This window comes from Lepidochelys kempii, chromosome 5 (genome assembly GCF_965140285.1).
Source record: "Lepidochelys kempii isolate rLepKem1 chromosome 5, rLepKem1.hap1, whole genome shotgun sequence".
Taxonomy (NCBI): Eukaryota; Metazoa; Chordata; order Testudines; family Cheloniidae; genus Lepidochelys; species Lepidochelys kempii.
In genome coordinates this window covers 32385872-32398458 of record NC_136384.1, presented here as the reverse complement: position 1 = coordinate 32398458, position 12587 = coordinate 32385872, and positions in this window count along the sequence as shown.

Genomic DNA, 12587 nt, shown 5'->3' with positions numbered 1-12587 from the left:
GGGGGAGAGAAAACCTTTTGTAGTGGTAAGCACCCATTTTTTCATGGTTTGTGTGTATAAAAAGATCTTCTGCAGTTTCCACAGTATGCATCCGATGAAGTGAGCTGTAGCTCACGAAAGCTTATGCTCAAATAAATTGGTTAGTCTCTCAGGTGCCACAAGTCCTCCTTTTCTTTTTGCGAATACAGACTAACACGGCTGTTACTCTGAAACCATTCTTCTGAAAGGGGAGACAGGAAAACAGGTGGATGACCATTAGACTTGAGCTCAAGACATTCCCAGCATCCAATCCAGTACCAGGATGAGCATTTCTTTAGGAAGATGCTTAAGGAGTTTTGTAGATACCTTCATGTTGGGAGTGGCTTGCCTTAGTAAGCACAAGGAATTTATATTTAGAGGCTACATTTACACGACAGCATTTAGAGCGGCACAGCTGCATGCCACTGTAGTGCTTGTGGTGAAGACGCTGTAAGCCAAAGAGAGAGAGAGAGAGCGACAGTGGGTAAATTCAGCCTCAATGGGGTCAAGGGTTTGGACCATAATAACAATTTACACACACCTTAGTGTATCAAGCTGTGACCAAATGCTCCCCTGTATTCACACCCAACACATGATTGTAATAATATTTGTACAAATATGCCTCGCAAGGTATCATTTGAAAACTAACTCACTGGTCAATAATATCAAGGGGAAATGTACATAGTAACAGTATATATAAACATAAGCTGAAAGTGAATTTGAAATGTGTTTAACTGACATGTCTGGCTAAACCAGTATCTCAAAGACAAAGGACAAGCTGATGCCTCTAGCCTGGTGTCTTCAAAGTTGATGGGCCATCACCTATCCAGTGGCCATTCTTCAGCAAAGAAAGGGGAAAGGAACAAAAAGACCTGCATCTTAGCAAACAACAGCATGGAACCTCTTTCAGCATGAGAGTCCATGACTCCAACCTCACAGTGGGAATGAACTTTATCTAGGGATAACACTCAGGAAAATGCATTTCAAAGGGGAACTGAACTATAAAGTGAAGGGCAAAATCACCCCATGGTATCTCTCACTATCTGTCTCTCTCTCTCTCTTTCACCTAAGAAGACAAAAGAAAGAACCTTTGGAATTTGGGAGCAGATCCTAGCCTGAGAATTTGGTCAGCAACGTTACTGCAATTTGTAAGTGATTTGACCTTGAACCAAGTCTAGTTTGTTAAGTTTATTTAACTACAAAGAGTTACAAAGAGTTTGAGTGAGTACAAGTACAGGCATTAAAGGCAGAAATGATTACAGGAGAAATAAAGATAAAACTCTTCCTAGTACTAAAACTTGTTTCATTCTTTAACTAAAACTAATCCATAGTTGTGGTTAAACTGGGCTGTGTGGTAACTCCATTTGAAGTACCAAAATGTGGGATCTTGACTCCTTTAGACGGGCAATGGACCTAAAATATCTGAACTGTCCATGAGAGGGCTGGACGGTGCAGAACACATGTTTTGGGGAAAAATTGGGGCTGGGAGTGTGTTGGGGTCACCCTATAAGTGGCTACCCAGGCTGGTGGAAGCCAGAGTGTGACTGGAGTGTTGCTGGCAGGTTGCAGTTATACATAGACAGGGTGTGCCCTGTATGCTGTTTGTGAGTGGCCCAGGTGGGAGCTACAGTAGCAAAGCATTGAGAGGCACCAAAGTTTGCACAGCAAGGGTGACACAACACCTCACTGGTCTGGAATGTCATACAAGCCTAAAAAAAGGCTTCTACCACTTGAGCTAAAGGAGATTTCTCTTAGCTGGTAGTTGGAGTAGCATCTTTGTCCACCTTGAGTGCCAGCCACTACACAAAAACAAGTATATTACAGGTACATCTCTCCACTCATTTCAGCTAAGATGGGTTTCAGAAAAGATCTGGAATGCCCAGAATCCATGAAACCTTCCATCAGTAAAGGAGCTTAGAATGTGTGTTTTCACTTCCACTTTTGGGGGGTTAATGAAGTCCTTATGAGATTCTTTTATTTCATAGATTCATAGATTCTAAAGCCAGAAAGGACCATTTTGATCATGAAGTCTGACCTCCTGTATAGCACAAATTGCAGCACTTTCTAGAGATTATCTTTTAGAAAAACATCAAATTTCGCTTAAAAATTTTTAAGTTATAGAGAATCCACCACCACCCTTGCTAAATTGTTCCTATGATTACTCTCCCCCTTAAAAAAAGACAGTTACCTTTTCCGTAACTGTTGTTCTTCGAGATTTGTTGCTCATGTCTATTCCACATCCCACCCTCCTTCCCCTATGTCGGAGTTGTCTGACAAGAAGAAATTGAGGGGGTGCGCAGCTCCCCTTATACCGCGCCAGGCAGGCGCCACTCCGGGGTTGCGGGGGGTGCTCCCCCCTACAGGTACTGCTAGGTTGAAGAGGCTACTATTAAGTATTTGTCCTCGATGTAGGCACTTATAGACTGTAATCAAGCCTCCCTCAGCCAGGTGCTCAGAGACTGGCCAGAGCAGAATATGGCTGCCCACTCACTTAGAAGCAGTTTTACAGAAAACACATGAACTCCACCGGCTGACCTGGCTTCCAGTTCTTTTTTGGGTCTAGCTTCAGATACAGTCTTTATTCTATGAATCCCTTTGTGATTTGATCCTTGCCTAGCTTATCCTGCCTCTTTCCTGACATTTTTTCCTGGTAATTGATAGCAGGCAGGAATCTCATGCTGAGGAAAATGTATTCTCAGTACTGTATTAAAGACCATCCTCCCCTACCAGGGAATCTCTTTCCATCAGGGAACCCTTTGGGGTCAATATGTCTACACCCCACTCAAGCAATGAAAGGCAATAACTCTCTCCTCCCCATCTCATAGTACCAAGAATGGATCACAGAAAACATACCCTCCCAAGATACTAGTTACCTTTACAAACTAGAGTAGCTTTTGTGCATGCTAAAGCATGTGCCGTTTTGCCCTTGTTTTTCTTTTTCATTTCCTTTTTGGCATACGATACATTTATATATGTGTATGTCTTTGTCTCCTTCTTTCTATGTATCATGCCTTTGCACATTACAGGTTGGGAACCACTGCTATAGAGAATATGGAGGTTAATGAAAAATGAGTTATTGGAAAAGGTAGGAAGAACACAAATCATATCACTTGATTTTCAGGAACAGCTAAATTACTACTGTTAGCTCCCGAGTCTTTGACACATGCCTGCATTTTGTTGAGAATGTGGTTTCAACTCTCTAACACAGAAAGATTCTTTCCAATATTCTCTTATTGTTTCATTGTGTATGCATGGCTGTACAAAAAGCCTGGTTTTTCTGATGCAAGATATTGCTCCTCTGAAAATTACCAGATACACATACTGGACAGATTTTCTAGCTTTAGCTTAGTAACATATATTTTTCAGGGGAAAAGAAATATGCTTATTTCACATTCTCTTGATGATGGGAAAGGGTGTTTGAAGGTTTAGTCTATTACTTTCATTTTTTCCTGCAAGTTATCAATGTTATATCCTAGAACTATGCCATACTATCATGATCAGTCCAGCAATTGAGTAGGATGGAGCTTAAACTTTCCACATATTTTCATATTTCTGTAAGAATGTTATCTTATTAACTCATTTTTTCTAACCCAGACAAAAGACTCTTCCATCCCAAATATATATAAAACACTTGATCAGACGCATATGAAACATGGACAGCTTAGAAATTTCCTGATAATATAGCAAACCCAACTAGCTGAAAACACAGCTGTTAGTAATGTTGGGCCAAATCAGGCCCCTATGATCCACATGCAGGGTCCCCTTTGCAACACCACAGGAGGAGGTAATATGGTGAGGGGGACAAGAGCTGAAAATAGCCGAGAAAGAAAGGAACAAATTTAGCTCACAACAGAAAGGCTTCAATGAAGCAGAAAAACAAAAACTCCTTCAAAATATCCAAACAGTGCAGCATGACTTTCATCAAGTGATCACATTAGGTTGATTAATAACTTCAGGAAATGACTACCTCAATTCAGATTTTATGTGGCCCAGCACAAGGGTGCAGGGAAGTCTGCATTGCATATTGCTACTATACCTTTCAACTTTTTATGGTTCTCATGAGAAATGTGGCATTCATAATGTGTGTGTGTGTGTGTGAGGGGGAGGAATAAAAATCATAGAGGGCATCATAAATCTACAGGACTAAGTTGTGGAAATCACATCTTTAAACTGACACAGCTGTGATTAACTAGCAATGGCTTTTACAGTTTGAAAATTTTTTTGTTAAAGTTATTTGCCCTGAGAATGTTTCTGGAGGGAAAAGAAAAGTGAAGAGTGTTTAATCAAATCCTTGTTTAGGGGCTAGTCAGATGGCGTGTGTTAAATCACCAGCTCTTTCCTTCCTTTACTTCTGGAGGTTTGGGTTTGAATCCTGTTTAGATCTCACATAAAAATAAAGTGTGGTGGTCTCCACAGTCAGAAGTCTCCAGTGAAAGTTGGCTCACATCATAAAACCACCCACATGATTGAGTGGTCTTTGTTCAGAGAAGGACTGAAATAAATTGGCATAATTGCCCATAAAGATTGAGGTGCAGTGACACAGTTTGGAAGCTTAGAAAGTCCTTGACAATGTAATGCCAATAATTGGTCCCTTGCTTTCATGTACACCAAATTTCACCACTGAACACTAAAATGGGCTGGGGGTGAGAAAGACTATTCTTGCTTGATATCGATATTCAATCTACTATAGGGCCTGGTTATCCACTGTCTTACACCTTGAATGGTCACTTAAACGGGGCAAAGTGTGTGTAAAATGCTACTGTAACACGCTGCTGAGGACAATCAGAGATATAAGCCACTGTGTTACCTCTCTGCCTCAGGAAGAGTGAGCCTTGCTGGAGATGAGACTGTGTGTCAGGTCCTTGCAACACCAGTCTGTCTTCCTCACCAGCAAACTCCTCAAGCCTATCCCAGCCCAAACCTTGCCTAGCAGATAACAACCAGTGAACTCCAGCCCCCGAGCTCCTCTGAGATGATTCTCTACAACACACAGCCCCTATCACTGTGCATTTACAGAAGCTATTATATTCACTGCTCCTTTAAAGAGTCAGTACATTAGAGTTTATTAATTTAACTGGGCTAAACATACCCTTCCCTTCAAACACAGCACTACATTGGTTTACAGTAAAAACAAAACAAGTTTATTAACAAAAGGATATAGGTTAAGTAATACCAAGTAGAAGGAGTAAGGATAGAAATGGTTACAAACAAATAAAAGTAAAAATAAACTTTTTAATGCCTAAGACTTAACTTAGCTACCATCTTTGTTCAAGGTAATTTTCTCACCATTCTTCCTTTCCTAGTAATTCCTGGCTAACTCTTAGTCATGATCTCCACAGAGTAAAAGGTGCTGGTTTTCCTTGTCTCCTCAGGAAAAGGATAATCCAAAGTTTTTCTGTGTCCTTCTATCTCAAAATCTGCCCATGTTTCAAGAGTCAAATTGATTTCCTGGGATTCAGTCTCCTATTCCCTCCAGGAGGCCAACTCCATCCTGATTAAGGTGCCCCCTAGTTTGTTCCAATGTGATGTTTCTTGTTGCAATTTTGCTATTTAAGTGTTCTCTTCCTGCAATCGCTGACACAAATGAATAGGCCATTGAATTTGGCCATGCCTAGTTTATCAACTCCCCCGGCATGCCTGGTTTAAACACCTCTTAGTCACAGACTTTAAAGCATAATATGAGTGAGCATCCCTAATTCCACACACAGCATTGTCACATACAATTCACAATGCAGTTACTGACCAGAGTGCTATTAGTTTTTAAATTATACCTCATAAGTCTTATTTTGTACAAATATCATTGCAGCAGTGTGCAGGGTGTGAACACAGGGATGCCTAGGGTCACAGCTACCAAATCAGAATGGTAGCACTCACTTTGCCTGAGTACAAATACTACACAAGACACAAAGAAGAGAAGAATAAGGCCTCAGATGCTTGATCTTCCACCATCAATAGGAGCTTTTTTATTGACGTGAACGGACAAAAGATCAAAGTCTAGATGAAACAAATATCTAAGATTTGTACAATATATGTACATTTCTTTTCTTACTGTAGATATGTTTAATTTTGAGGTAGGTTGATGTAGTACCTGGTGTTTTCCCCCCAAAGCATTCATGAACACTGTGGTTTGATTGAAAATATGTTATTTGGATACTAATTACCAAACTGGACTTGGATGTGTGCAGGAGTTCCCCTTTTTATACTGCATAAAGGAAATTTCCACTGGATTATACTATGAACAAGTAACCAGTTCCAGTGGGTAGTGCACAGGAGTTCCGTGGATTCCCAGGCAATGGATTATAAAACCGACTCAAAAGAATCAGTCCAGATTTCTGCTTCTGGTGAAGCCATTTGTGAGGCCTGAAAAATTGCTGCCTGCTAGTGCCAATGCACAGACACTCATTAGATGGAACTAGAGCATACTCTGGATGAAATTCTGGCTCCACTGAAGGCAACAGAAGCTTTGCAATTGACTTCAGTAGAGCCAGGATTTCACCCTCTATATATGTACATATGCAAATAATCAGCAAATACTCTCCTTAGAAAACAGAAACTCCAGCTGGCCAGGATTATATAAAAAACTACTCATGTCTTAGGACAACAGAGTTTTGGAGGGGACTCACAATAAACTCAATCCACACCTGGAACCAAATCCTTTACTCCATCACTACTCAAAGAAGTGTCAAAAGGGAGCTCAGACTTTACTAAAATAAAGAGATTTTTGTTTTTGAAATCCAAATCAATAGCTATACAAACTAAAACTTCTCTAAAGGCATAACTGCCATTAAACATAAAGGCAATTTTAAATTTACTATACCAATTTTGCCTAGATTAAAAAGGAATACTTAGTGTAGGTAGCATATACACAATTCATTGTTTGTCCTTGTCCTTGCCCTTTTTTTCATGCTGTTTTGGATCAACCTCCTTGCTCCCCATATACAATACCTGGCTATTTTACTGAGCTATTCAACAAATATGATAGGTTCAAAAAACCTTAAATACAGGAATATCATTATTAAGGGAAAAAGAGACTGTTTAGCATTATAACTAGACAATCACAAATTTATCTTGAAGGGTTAATGTCTAGCTATTCCACCTGGAAGCAGGCGGGGCACACCCTGACTGTTTCCTAGGAGCAATGCACACATTGCTCTATCCAAGGACAAGGGCTAGATATGAACCCTGAGAACTTGATTGTTTGGACAGCAACTGTGGGAGGTTTCTTTAGCCTGGGCTCAAGGCCTGAGAACCAGGATTGTAGTAGATAGAGGATGGTAACTAAGCATATGAATCAACGTCATACATTCCTTTGTGTAGCAGTGTGTAATGCTTAGGGGGAGAAATATAATAAAAGGAGAAGGTGGAAGGCGGGGGGGCAGAACAGCCCATCTCCGCTGACCAGCCTGTTTGCTTGCATAAAGCTGTGTTCTGTCTCATCACTGAACCGCAACATTATCTAATGTATATGTATTGTATATATTATCTAGTAGGATCATGATCATTTTGTAGTGATTTATTCTACTTGCTATGGGATACACTTCAGTGCTCTTATGTTGACCACTTTAATATATCTAAACAGCTCATTTAAAAGGAGTTTGTATGGTGAGATACAACAACATACAGCCCTTTTATTTCTAACATGTAAAAATAATTTCCTGTTCTACTGCAGGCATCTAAACACACAACATTGCTGTGGAAAGTTCTCATTCTTTGATTACAGATGTCTGGGTGTTGCACAAAATACACACACAAATATAAGAACACTGAACAAAAATATGTGTTCTAGAACTCAGTAAACTTTTATATTTACATAAAAGTAGTGCTTTCCAAACCCATGGGTTTGTATACATGCTTTTTTATTACAGGAGTAGCATTTATATTCATGACAGAACATCCCCTTATGTCAATGTTAGCACTGAAAAATTAGCACTGAAATACAAATATAAGGATAACTCTGAGAGAGTGAGTGACAGTTAGGGAAACAGATTGGAAATTCAGATCACATCAGCTTGAGCTAGATATGTAGAATTTGATGTGATTAAAAAAAGAAATATTCCATCCCAAAGCCCAACCTGTTAATTTTTCATGATGAAAGCACTGAAAGGACCACCCCGCCCCCATCCCCCGAAAGGATGCTGGAGAGGGGAAGAGGTAAAGACAATCTATATTGTCCACCAAAGAATGTCACAAATACGTTCCCTCTCAAGCAGTAGCCATGAATTGGAATGTTTAAGTTGAGAAAAGGTGCTAGAAGAGCAGGTCAGCGATTGTTGCTGAGACTTCAGCTTTGTAATATTTATGATTTGCATGTCAGCATGCCAAGCACAGCATTTGAATTTGCAGATGATAATAGAGAGGCAAATAGTGGAATAACACAATTTCATACAGATGGAATATCACATCAGGAACAACATGTCAGCTAAATGGTAACATGCATACAAGAGCGTACTGCTGGCTTCTGGGAATGACCAAAAACAAGTTTTTAAATCCTCCAGCCCAACATGTTGATGGAGAAAAGCAAGCAAACTAGGTCTCATGTTACCAAAACAATGAATATAAAGAAACTGTATTTGTTAAAGGTGTTTTTGAAATACCCAGAGCAAAATGATCTACACTTGTGAATTGCTATAGCTCCACTGACAATAGAACTGTGAAAATTTACAGCAGCCGAGGATTTGGCCCCCTATAATTTCTTCTATTTATAGGTACCAGTAAATGCATTTTGACAGGTGAGCATCCAAAAAAAAAAAGGGGGGGGGAAGGGGGGAGTAGAAGGAAATCTATAGTTAATCACCAAAATTACCTCTTCAACAGTTAGAGCGAAGAAAGGAATATGGTCAAATATTTCAGATACAGTATTGAAATAAGTACAACCCATCCTCTCCCATCTTTCTAGAGTGTTCTCCTAATATGAACCACTGAGAAAATTTAAATAACTACACAGGACAGAAGCCAGAAGAAGATCAGCCACAAAGAAAGTGAAATAGTTTTGTTCACAAATTTAACAGTAATTCTGATATTACTCCAAACATCTGCTGGAAGAAAGAGAGATGTTCATCATCTTCTGTACACAGCTGCAGTGGGACTATTGCCCGAAGAGATGTATATGAAGTGAGTTATCATTGATCCACTCAGCTACGAGATGGTGGCTCTGATCTAACCAACAACAATTTTCTTCTCATTGCTCAAAAACAATAGAAGCTTTCACTTTCAAAGTTACATATTCAAAATACTTTGCTGATGATAAGCCCTGGCTTTTGTTGGAACAGAGCTTAAGTCAGGAGTTCCTGTATTTTTTCCAGACATGTTCTCTAGAGACTCCTCTTGCTGTTGCTTCTACAGCAGTTGCTGTTCCTGCTGCTAATGTTATTCCCATTGCCGCACCATTTTTCAGTTTTGTGGTATAGGCTCAAATCCGATCTGTTCAGGCCAGCGATTGATACACAGGGTACTACTACTAAAAGTGTCTTATAACTTAACCAGAAGCTTCAATTTCCTTTTGGTGAATCCTGCTTCACTCCCTCTGAATATTAATGAAAATGTTTGCAATATTTAAGATATGCTGAGAAGACTATGCTTGGAAAGCTCTATACTTGGCCCACTAAAAAGAGAGTTGATTTAGAACGTACCATTCATATTTCTTTCACATGACACTTGTCTTGATGCCAAACTTTTGCAAGATTCTGAACCCTGCCATGTTTCTGAATACTTTTTATCTGCACTAAAGTATATGTATCTTCTGCCCACTTTCAACCTAGGCATTTCTAGAGTATCCATCATTATGGGATACAGGCACTGGTAGTCCCTATATTTTAGAAGTTTTTAAGGTCAAGCTTGAGAAAGCCCTGGCTGGGATGATTTAGTTGGGGATTGGCCCTGCTCTGGGCAGGGGGTTGGACTAGATGACCTCCAGAGGTCCCTTCCAACTCTGATATTCTATTGCATTTTTTTCTACACTAAGGGCCCAATCCTGCAGGATGCTGAGTGACCTCACCTTCTATTGGCTTCGTCGACTCAGTTACCATGATGGCAGGCATCTTAGCAATGCCATAGATAGACAGACACCTTGAAGGAGGTGCTCAGTACCATGCAGATTAGGCCTGAATTGTTGTGAACTGTGTAAAAATTATCTGCTGCAATTTGCACTGTAAAGTAATTTAAGGAAAGAAAGCCAGTCAAGCGTGTAAATACATTTTATTGAGTAAAGAGTATATTGCTCATCAACAGTCATAATGTTTTTTCTTAGAAAATGTTCTGCTTCTGGGTTCTGTCAAAGAAGCACATCGGCATGTGCAATTGAAAGACACTTTCCTCTGCTGTAATAATTCTGCATTGCTGTCAGTTAATGTTTAAATTGACAAGGTGAGATAATATCTTTTATTGGACCAATTTCTGTTGGTGACTTTTGAGCTCCAAGCTTTCGTCTCTCAAGAACACCTGAAGAAGAGCTCTGTAGAGTTCAAAAGTTCATCTCTTTCACCAACAGAAGTGGGTCCAATAAAAGATATTACCTCACCCACCTTGTCTCTTGTATATCCTGGATCAAGATGGCTACAACCACACTGCAAACACTGTTTAGATTATGATTTTTCCATGTCTTTTTTATGCCCAAAAATGCAACTGTTGAATAGGCTAACACAGTGCGTAATAAACATTAGCAGAACTGAATAAACTCATTTACCACCCTCCTGAACAAATCTGAGGATATCACATTGGGAAAAGAATCTTCATGCACATTGAGAAACAGTGGGAATGTCTACACTTCAATTAAAACAAGTGCCTGGCCCATGTCAGCTGACTCAGAGTCACAGGGCTTGAGTTAAGGGGCTGTTTTATTGTGGTGTAGACATGCCCTTCCACCTCACAGGATCCTAGAGCCTGGGCTCCAGCCAGTGCGCAAATATCTACACCACAATTAAACAGCCCATCAGCCCAAGCCTCATGAGCCCAAGTCAGTTGGTACAGCTCAGCCACTGTTTCTTAGTTGCCGTATGGACATACCTAATCAAATCCAGGAGGTAGGGCACTGGACTACAACTCAGGACTCAAGCTGGTGAATAATGGATTTTTCAGATTGCTGGCAATTGAAAAAAAAGATTCAGGTCCAACTGAAAACATAATTTTTGGAAATGTTCAGTAAATCAAAAAGTTAAAAAAATTCCTTTTGGGTCAAATGAAATGTTTCAATTTTGAGCATTTTAAAACATTTTTTAATTAAAAAATGGAAATGAAATTAAGTTTTTAAATTAGAAAACGGGTAAGTCATTTTGAACTGAAAAATTGAAATGTTTTGTTTGGAAAACGTTGAAACAAAATGTTGTGCTTTTTTGGAATTTTATTTCAGTTTTTTTTTTCAAAACAAATAATTTGGCAAAATCAACATAAATTCACAAACTGGGCCATTGTTGGGTCACGTTTTTCAACAAAAAAATCTTCAGACAAAATTTTTTGCCCATCTCTACTCAGGAAAGAGGGTTTAATCCTGGCTCCCCTGAAATCAATGTAGGTTTTGCCATTGACTTCAATGGAGCCAGGATTTCACATCTGGATTCTTGCCCTAGTTCTGCTACCGCCTTCCTGTGTGACTTTTGGCAAGTCACTGCTTCTTTTTGTACCTCTCGTTCTCCTCCCACTCTATTATACTTTAAGTTCGCTGGTGTATTGGCTGTATCTTACAATGTGTCTATAAATTGTTCAATATGGCTCCAATCTAGATGCTACTGGAATTAAAATAATTAACTTTTTGAAGTATCAACAAAAGCTTCTTCTCTTACATATTTATATGGAATAAATATGGATAAAACTTATTTTTGGAATTCAAAATCATAGGACCATTCACAATTCCTCAATCCAAAATCTGTAATCTGAGATAGTAATATTAATTATGTTACCAAGCAGAATCTAAACTGTTCAAAAGATAATAGTTCATATACACCCCTATAACTCAAGAATTACTTCAGCTTTGTAGGTACTGGGAAACAATAGTACATTCACTGAATTAATAACCATTCCTACATATGTCTGTGTATTTTATGAGTTGCAGATGTGCATTTATACATTAAGCATATCCTATGTTATGAATGATATGGGCCTTCATGCATTTTCTGCGTGTTTTTAGGGAAAAACATACTTTTACACAAAATGCAGGACAGAAGGTTTTTTTAAAAAAAGATATCATAAAATGTGCCTTGTGACATAACTATATATTTTATATGATACTGTACATTCAAAATGTATAAATCCCCTCTCTGCATCCAATATCTGTATTTTAAATCAAAGATATAATATAACATGCAGTAGTAGTCAGTTAAAGGTGACACAAAATTGTTTTTAACTTCTACCTCAGGTGTTTTTAAAAATGGGTCACTGCAGAGAATGTTTTTAATAAGCGTAAAAAACTTGGCATAACTTTTAAGTGTTGCTGAGATCATCAAAAATGCAGAAACAGCAACAGACTTCACTAAGGAGAAGAATGATAACCCTCAAACACAGTTCTCACAATAGTGCCCAGAAACACAGTACTTGTTGAACAAATTCAGATTTATTGAAAGTAAATATTTACATTGGCT